The sequence below is a fragment of the Euphorbia lathyris genome, chromosome 2 (assembly GCF_963576675.1).
Source record: "Euphorbia lathyris chromosome 2, ddEupLath1.1, whole genome shotgun sequence".
Lineage (NCBI taxonomy): Eukaryota > Viridiplantae > Streptophyta > Magnoliopsida > Malpighiales > Euphorbiaceae > Euphorbia > Euphorbia lathyris.
The window spans coordinates 73,405,374-73,415,024 of NC_088911.1; the positions used below are offsets into that span (position 1 = coordinate 73,405,374).

Consider the following 9,651-nt stretch of genomic DNA (forward strand, 5'->3'; position numbering starts at 1 on the left):
CTTGCATTTACAAGAAAGCAAGTGGGAGCTCTGTAGCATTTCTCATACTATATGTGGACGATATATTATTAATGGGAAATGACGTTGCTCTCTTACAGTCAGTGAAAGTATGGTTATCTGGTAACTTCTCAATGAAAGACCTTGGTGAATCAGCTTATATACTTGGTATAAAGATCTATAGAGATAGATCGAGAAGACTGCTTGGTCTTTCACAGGCTACATACATTGAAAAGGTGCTAAATCGGTTTAGCATGCTTGAATCGAAACGAGGTAACTTACCCATGTTACATGGAGTAAAGTTAAACAATCATCAATGTCCTAAAACCGATGATGATAAACGACGCATGGCTGTAGTCCCGTACGCCAGCGCAATCGGTTCGATTATGTATGCTATGCTATGCACTAGACCTGACGTTGTTGGGGTTTAGTGTCCTATAGACAATTGTTGCAGGACACAAACTTAATGTAAATGAATTGTTCTTTATATCATTTGTTTTAATGAGATATATGTTTTATAACTATATAAAGGCAATCCCTTTTAAACACTAAATAAAGTCTAATAAAAGGAAATCTGTAAGTTTGTTTAAAGTGATTATAAAGTGTTCATACAAGCATGAAGTGAGACAAAACTTTATAATAAACTAATAAACTTAAAACCACCCCAAGTCAAGTGATATGTTTAGGATTGATATATCACTGTTGAGACTTGTATGTAACAATGTCTTCTGTCCGACAGAAAGCTGATCTCACAAGCTTCATATATATAGATATCTGGACAGTTACATAGATCCGATGAAAAGTTGTTCATTAGGATTGGGGATCCGATTTGAGATAACAGGATGGGTAGATTCATCCTTGTCACCTGTTCATCTCATTGGTATTAATAGGTATAACTAATCCTCAGAATCAAAGGAATATTAATTGGTATTCTGGATTACGGAATGTGACGCTTTGACTCTAGTGTAACACGATCCTTAACAGAGATGACTCTGGGGTGTGAACTGCAAAGGTTGGGTGTCACAGGAGGTAATGTCAGGGTAGTTATACATTGCATTGAGCATTTATCACTCCCGATTAATGGGAGATACATCCAAGGATCGCTTGTGGAAGACTCGACTCTAAATCCTTGCAAGGTGATAACTTAAGAGTAAGAAATACAGATTTCACTTAACCTATCTATTTGAGTTGACTCGGCCTATACAAGTAAAACGAACGTCTCGCTATATGTGACTTGACATCACCCATAGTCATAAGATTCAGTTCAAGGATGTAGTTGATAAAGGATCGAATTATACCGTAACTAATACGGAAGGGTTAACGACAGAATCAACATGTCTTCTTAACGGACTCTGGGGGAATGATTACAGACTTGCCAATAACATACTCAGTACATCATTCCGTTATGCAAGGATTAAATATAATTCTTGAAGAAATTAATTTAATAGTTGCATACGGCCAGAAGTAGTAAGAACCTAATGGATCACACATAAGACTTGGAACCAAAAGAGAGATGGATGTCATTAATAGATGGAAGCCCAATTGAGCCCAGTAAGGCCCATTTAAATAGAGGGGGGCCGAAATTTATAAATAAGGAATTATTTTAATTCCATTAATCCTAATTTGATTAGGTTTGTGAATTAAATTAATTAAGAGATAATTAAGTTAGGAGTTTTAATTAGATTAATATACTCCTATTATTATCCAATTAGGTTATTTATTATTATCCTAGATATATTAGATATATAATAAGATAATAATTGGGAATCCTATTCCGAATTGAATTCCTATTAAGTAACCTATTCCTATCTAACTAGGGTTTAGATACAAGTTATTATATATACCCCCTACTACATGAATTTCGACTAAGCTATATACTTTCCCCTTTGTGATTTTCGAAATCCCTAGCTAGAGAGAGAAAGAGAATTCGACTCCCCCAGTTCGTGGACAAGAATTCATACGGCTTCCATCGATCGATTAATTTCATCTATCTTTCTTTCTCTTTGATCTTGTGTTGGTTAATTAGAGGCAATCTATTTTGGTTGCATCTCATACGGTTGATTCTAACTTAATCTCACTGTGTTCATGAAAGAAGGAAAAACAAACAAAAGGGAGAAATTCATTTTTCTTCACCTACATCAGGTCAGTTCACTATTTCGCGGATTCTCGGAGATTGAACCGTCGGATCGTCGCGATTTTTGGACAGTAGCTTCTAGACATATTCTTCCACGTTTCCACCAAAGGGATTGTAGTTCGGAGGTCTGGAAGGTCTGTTTCGGATAGGGGCAGATTGGTAAACAGTTTCCATCTCTTTTGAAGTTGTGGGCACTTCGTTTGCAACGGTAGATTGATCATCGAAAGGTATTTCTTCTTATCCCTCTTTATATGAAATAACGATTAACGGATCCTATGGTTAAAAGGAAGTAGGCTAAAATTTTTTTATATTTCCGCTGCTATACCTTAGCCTAATTTTCCAACAGACGTAGCGTTCGCGTTATCTGTAACGAGTCGTTACCAAGGGAATCCGGGAGACGAACATTGGATTCCCGTCAAGAACATTCTTAAGTACTTGAGAAGAACTAAAGATATGTTCCTAGTGTACGGAGAAGGTGATCTAAAAATAGAAGGATTTTCAGACGCAAGTCATCTCACAGATGAGAATGATTATAAATCCCAATCAGGATACATGTTTATCTTGAATAGGGGCGCGGTCAGTTAGAAGAGTTCCAAGCAGGGAAGCGTGGCTTTCTCTACGACCGAGTCAGAGTATATCGCAGCTGCGGAAGCAGCAAAGGAAGCGGTTTGGATAAGAAAGTTCATTACAGAACTTGGTGTGGTGCCTGACATTGTAATCCCATTACACTGTATTGTGATAACAATGGAGCCATTGCGCAAGCAAAGGAACCACGGTCTCATAATGCATCCAAGCATTACCTTAAGCGATACCACATCATTAGAGAGATTGTGGCTAGACGAGATGTGAGAATAGAAAGAGTACCTACAGAGGACAACGTTGCAGATCCGTTGACAAAGCCTTTAACCTAGAGAGTACATGATCATCATTTAACTTCTACTGGGATAAGTTTTAGAAACAATTGGCTTTAGTCCAAGTGGGAGTATGTTGGGGTTTAGTGTCCTATAGATAATTGTTCTAGGATACAAACTTAATGTAAATGAATTGTTCTTTATATCATTTGTTTTAATGAGATATATGTTTTATAACTATATAAAGGCAATCCCTTTTAAACATTAAATAAAGTCTAATAAAAGGAAATCCGTAAGTTTATTTAAAGTGATTATAAAGTGTTCATACAAGCATGAAGTGAGACAAAACTTTATAATAAACTAATAAACTTAAAACCACCCCAAGTCAAGTGATATGTTTAGGATTGATATATCACTGTTGAGACTTGTATGTAACAATGTCTTCTGTCCGACAGAAAGCTGATCTCACAAGCTTCATATATACAGATATCTGGACAGATACATAGATCCGATGAAAAGTTGTTCATTAGGATTGGGGATCCGATTTGAGATAACAGGATGGGTAGATTTATCCTTGTCACTTGTTCATCTCATTGGTATTAATAGGTATAACTAATCCTCAGACTCAAAGGAATATTAATTGGTATTCTGGATTACGGAATGTGACGCTTTGACTCTGGTGTAACACGATCCTTAACAGAGATGACTCTGGGGTGTGAACAGTAGACGTTGGGTATCACATGAAGTGATTGTGGGATCGTTATATATTGGATTGAGCATTTATCACTCCCGATAAATGGGAGATATATCCATGGATCGCTTGTGGAAGACTCGACTCTAAATCCTTGCAAGGTGATAGCTTAAGACTTGAAATACAGATTTCACTTAACCTATCTTTTTGAGTTGACTCGGCCTGTACAAGTAAAACGAACGTCTCGCTATATGTGACTTGACATCACCCATAGTCATAAGATTCACTTCAAGGATGTAGTTGATAAAGGATCGAATTATACTGTAACTAATACGGAAAGGTTAACGACAGAATCAACCTGTCTTCTTATAGCTCTGGGGGAATGATTACGGACTTGCTAATCACATACTCTGTACATCATTCCGTTATGCAAAGATTAAATATAATTCTTTGAAAATTAATTTAATAACGTTGCATACGGCTAGAAGCAATAAGAACCTAATGGGTCACACATAAGACTTGGAACCTAAAAGAGAGATAGATGTTAATTAATTGATGGAAGCCCAAATGAGCCCAATAAGGCCCATGGATCAAGGGGGTCGAAATTCATGTAATAGAATACATGAATAATTAATTTGATTTTGTTATTCCTAATTAGATTAGGATTATGAATTAAATTAATTAAGAGATAAATAAGTTAGGAGTTTTAATTAGATTAAAATACTCCTATTATTATCCAATAAGGTTATTATTATTATCCTTAATATATTAGATATATAATGAGATAATAATTAGGAATTCTATTCCGAATTGAATTCCTATTCAGTAACCTAATTCTATCTAACTAGGGATTAGATACAAGAGATTATAAATACCCCCTAGGATTTTCGAAATCCACTAGTGCAAACCCTAGAGAGATTTCCAAAATCCCCTATAGTGCAAGAGAGAGAAAATTTCGACACCCCAGTTCGAGGATGAGATTTTCTACGGCTTCCTTCCGATCAATTAATTTCATCTATTTCTTTTATCCTTGATCTTGTGTTGATTAATTAGAGGCAATCTACTTTGGTTGCTATTCAACGGTTGATTCTAAATTAATCTTCCCGTGTTTTATTTCGTGTTTGGGAACTCGAAGAAGAAAAACAAACAAAAGGGAGAAATTCGTTTTACTACTCCTACATCAGGTCAGTTCACGATTTCGCGGATTCCCGGAGATTGAACCATCAGATCGTCGTGAGTTTTGGACAGGAGCTTCTAGACATATTCTTCCACGTTTCCACCGAAGAGATTGTCGTTCGGAGGTCTGGAAGGCTGTTTCGGATAGGGACAGATTGGTAGACGGTTGCTATCTCTTTTGAAGTTATGGACACTTCGTTTGCAACGGTAGATAGAACTTCTAAAAGGTATTTCGTCTTATCCTTCTTTATATGAAATAACGGTTAACGGATCTTGTGGTTAAATGGAAATAGGTTAAAAAATTTATATTTCCGCTGCTATACCTTAGCCTAATTTCCAACAGGTCCTGCCATTATAGGCGAGTTGATCAGCTTGCTCTTTAATAGTTCGAACGCCTTTAAACAGCTTGCATTAAAAGAAAATTCCACTTCCTTATGAAGTAATGCTGACAAGGGTAGCGCAATCTTTGAAAAATCTTTGATAAACCTGCGGTAAAACCTTGCGTGCCCCAGAAAACTTCGCACATCTTTTACATTGGCCGGAATAGCCAGCTTTTCTATCACTTCCACCTTCGCTTTTTCCACTTCCATCCCTTTTTCAGAAATTTTATGCTCGAGAACAATTCTGCCCGTAACCATGAAGTGGCATTTCTCCCATTCAAAACCAAGTGGGTCTCCTTGCATCGCACAAGTACGGCTTCGAGGTTGTTTAAACAGCTCTCAAAAGAGTTTCCATAAACAGAGAAGTCGTCCATAAATATTTCTATGGTCCGCTCCACCATGTCATGAAAAATGGACATCATACATCTTTGGAAAGTGGCTGGAGCATTGCACAGCCCGAACGGCATTCGTCTGTAGGCATAGGTCCCGTAAGGACACGTGAACGTTGTCTTCTCTTGATCCTCACTATGAATTGCGATCTGGTTGTATCCTGAATAACCGTCAAGAAAACAATAGAAGGCATATCCCGCTAACCGCTCCAACATCTGATCAATGAAGGGCAAAGGGAAGTGATCCTTCCTTGTGGCTTTGTTGAGCTTTCTGTAATCCACACAAACTCGCCATCCTATTATTGTTCTCGTGGGCACCAACTCGTCTTTCTCATTGAGGACTACGGTTGCTCCTCCCTTCTTTGGTACAACGTGAACAGGGCTGGTCCACACACTATCAGAGATTGGGTAAATAATGCCGGCATCAAGAAGCTTGATCACCTCTTTTCGCACAACCTCCTTCATGTGGGGATTCAGTCTGCGTTGCGGCTGGACAGATGGCTTGTGCTCCTTCTCCATCAAGATTCTGTGGACACAGACTGCCGGACTGATACCTTTGATATCATCAATTTTCCATGCGATTGCGTCCTTGTTTCTTCGCAAAACTTCCATGAGTTACGCTTTATGATCAGGAGTTAACTTTGAGGATATAATAACAGGACTCCCGCTGGGTGGTTCCAGGAAGGCATACTCGAGGTGTGCAGGTAACGGTTTCAATTCTGGTTTAGATACTGGCACAATTGGTATCTCCGGTGGTTCTTGATGAGTAGGAACAGTAGGATCGAAAGGAGGTGTCGGTAAGTTGGATTCAATGGAACAGCCTGTTCCTTCACATAAGTTCACTTCTTCTCCCAATAGAGTCTCCAAAGTGTCCTGTTCCTGCAAAGTAGAAAGACTTTGAAACTCATCCAAGAAACAGCATGTATCATCATTATTGTTAGCACGTCTCATTGCCTCGTTCATTTTGAAAATGACTTCCTCCCCATTAATCCTCAAGAATAATTGTCCCTCTCCTACATCTATCAATGCTCTACCCGTGGCTAAAAATGGTCTACCTAGGATAATAGGAACATGCAAGTCTTCATCAATGTCCATTATAATGAAATCAACAAGCAATATGAATTTTCCTACTTTGACTAGCACGTCTTCCACAACTCCCCTAGGATAGCATACTGAACGATCGGCCAACTGAATTGACATACGAGTAGGTTGGGGTTCTCCTAATCCAAGTTTAGCATATATAGAATAAGGCATTAGGTTTATGCTAGCTCCTAGGTCGCATAGTGCATTTTCAATATTTAGCTTTCCAATTGAGCAAGGAATAGAAAAACTCCCTGGATCTTTTAGCTTTTTAGGTAGCTGCTGCTTGTTTTGGAGTATTGACGAACAATCTCTATTGAGTTGGATCATGGAAATGTTTTCCAGCTTCTTTTTGTTTGACAGGATATCTTTGAGGAACTTTGCGTATGTCGGCATCTGTGCCAGCGCTTCTACGAAAGGAATGTTGATGTGCAACTTCCTTAAGGTGTCCAACACCTTAGAATTCTGTTCTTCCAGCTTTTTGTTGATCAACCGCGTTGGATATGGCACAAGTGGAACATACGGCGGAGGTGGCTTATACATTCTTTCGCTTTCCCCCTGATCCTGCTTACTGGTAATGGTTGTCTTCCTGGTTTCTTCTTCACTAGGAACAGCTTGTTCCTGCTCCCCTTCAGCTTCTTTGGATGTTCCTGCGCATTCAGCAATTTCATCAGCAGAAATAATGGGTTGGGTTTGCTTACCAGATCTCAGAGTTATCGTCATGACATCGCCCTTTGGATTCGGCTCTGTGTTGCTTGGCATTATTCCCTTCCCTTTTGACGTAGATGCAGCTAACTGATGGACTTGTGTTTCCAGATTTTTAATCGAAGCTTGTGTCTGTTTCATGAACTGCATCATCATCGTCTTCATATCTGGCTCTATATCTTCCTTTGGTGGAACATGTTGTTTGTAATGCTGATGAGGTTGTCTCTGGTAATGTCCTCCTTGCTGTTGTTGATATCTTGGTTGTTCCTGCTGGTTCGGCTGGCCTGTCCATCCAAAATTTGGATGGTTTCTTGTGGCAGGATTATACGTGTTGGAATACGGGTTAGGTGGATTCCTCTGATTATACCCTGCATAATCACATTCTGCCTGTGCGCCCTTTCCCTGCTTAACTACGGGGCAATTTATGTTGAAATGCAGCCCTCCACAAAAATCACAAATGTCACTGAATGGTGGTTCGTTGTGAATTGAAGACACATTTATCTTGCCGAGCTGTCTAGCAAGCTGTTCTACCTGGCTTGTCAATTTTGACACAACATCTTCATTTCCCGCTCTTTTTCCCTCACTTCTGGCAGAGTGCCAGTTATAACTTGTGCTCACTACTCTCTCAATAAGGTCGTACAGGGCTTGAGGTTCCAGATCTTCGGGATTTCCATTGGCAATAGATTCGATCTGGATCTTATAGATGTTGGTTACCCCATTGTAAAAGTTTTGCATCTTCATCCACATAGGAATGCCATGATTGGGTACTCTCCTTAGTAGTTCCTTGTACCTTTCCCATGCTTCGGCTAGTGATTCATCTTCTTCTTGCACGAAATGGGAAACCTCGTTTCTGAGCTTAATGGCTTATCGTGGTGGGAAATATTTCATTAAGAACGCACCACCATTTCTTCCCAAGTGGTGATCGTTCCTGGTTGCAAGCAGTTTAACCAAGTCTTCGCTTTGTCCCTTAGGGAAAAAGGAAACAGCTTCAGTCTGATTACGTCGTCAGAAACGCCCCTATTTGATCTGAATGTGTTGCACAACGTGATGAATTCGAGAATATGGCCATTTGGATCTTCCGATTGGTATCCGTTGAACTGTACTGCGGCTTGTAACATTTGTATCATCAACGCTTTTACTTCGAACATGTTGTTCCCTTCGTTTGGCAGCACGATACATGATGAATGTCCTTCTGTGGTTGGCCTTGAATAATCTCTGATTCGCATGACAGGAGGGTTGTTATTCTCCCCTTCTTCTTCTTGGTTTGGTTGAACTGGTTGTTCGGGTGGTACCCTTCCAGCCATTCTTCTCTCTCTTTGTCGTTCTCTTTGTCCTGCACGTCGAGCTCCCGCTCTGTTTCGTCTACACGTTCTCTCTAATTCGAGATCGATAGGAAAAACAGGAGGTCCAGCTTTGCGCATAAACTGATAAAGATTCCTTCTGGCTGCACTATTTAGCAAATAGATTAAAAACACCTTGTTTCACAGAAAAGTTCGTATAAACTTTGTTGCTTTCAATCCCCGGCAACGGCGCCAAAAACTTGTTGTCCTCAGAATAGACTCTAGCAAGTGCACTAGATACAAGTAATAAAATGATAAGTCCATTATCGTATCCACAGGGATTGATGATCAAAGTTCACATGAAATACTTTGTAGAACATAGTGTGTGGTGTGTGTCAATTCTTTAATTTGAGAGGTGTTGTTCAAACATAAACAAGATCATAGCTTTAGTTGATTTCAAAGAGTACTTAATGATAAAAAGGCAAAACAGGTCTAGCATAGCAGAACAAGTTACTTTCAGTCTCTAAACACCCTATTTATTCATGAATGACGTAAAGTGAAGTCAAGGTCTCTGCTTTAATGCTCACTTAAGTCAACTCTCGTGTGTTCTTAAGATTCTAAGAGGTACTACAACTTTAAGTGTCCCTAAAGTTGGTTCTTTCTTGCATTACGATCGAAACAGCATTTCTATTTAAGAAAACCCTTGATACAACCTCTTGACATCTTTGTTTCGGGGTTGAATGCTTGATAAATAGTTCCGTGAAGATGTAAGCAGTTTCCTATCATGCATCTAACACTAACATACATGCCTTAAGCAATGGAGTTACAAGTTTATCAAGCACAACATAATATATCACCATTCATTCATAAATAAGATAATAGAAGACTTACATAACCGGCCCTAACTGGCCAAACCCATTCAAAACGACTACTCACTCATAGTGAAGAGTGAATAGCCACCATTAATT

The 9,651-nt window shown here is 39.1% G+C and overlaps 1 non-coding gene across 1 annotated transcript; it reads left to right on the forward strand.

Moving 5' to 3' along the window:
• Window positions 1-8,154: 8,154 nt before the first annotated feature.
• On the forward strand, window positions 8,155-8,261 carry LOC136221248 (small nucleolar RNA R71). The gene has a single exon (XR_010685025.1). It is a non-coding gene; the product is annotated as a small nucleolar RNA R71 (small nucleolar RNA).
• The last annotated feature ends 1,390 nt before the right edge of the window (window positions 8,262-9,651 follow it).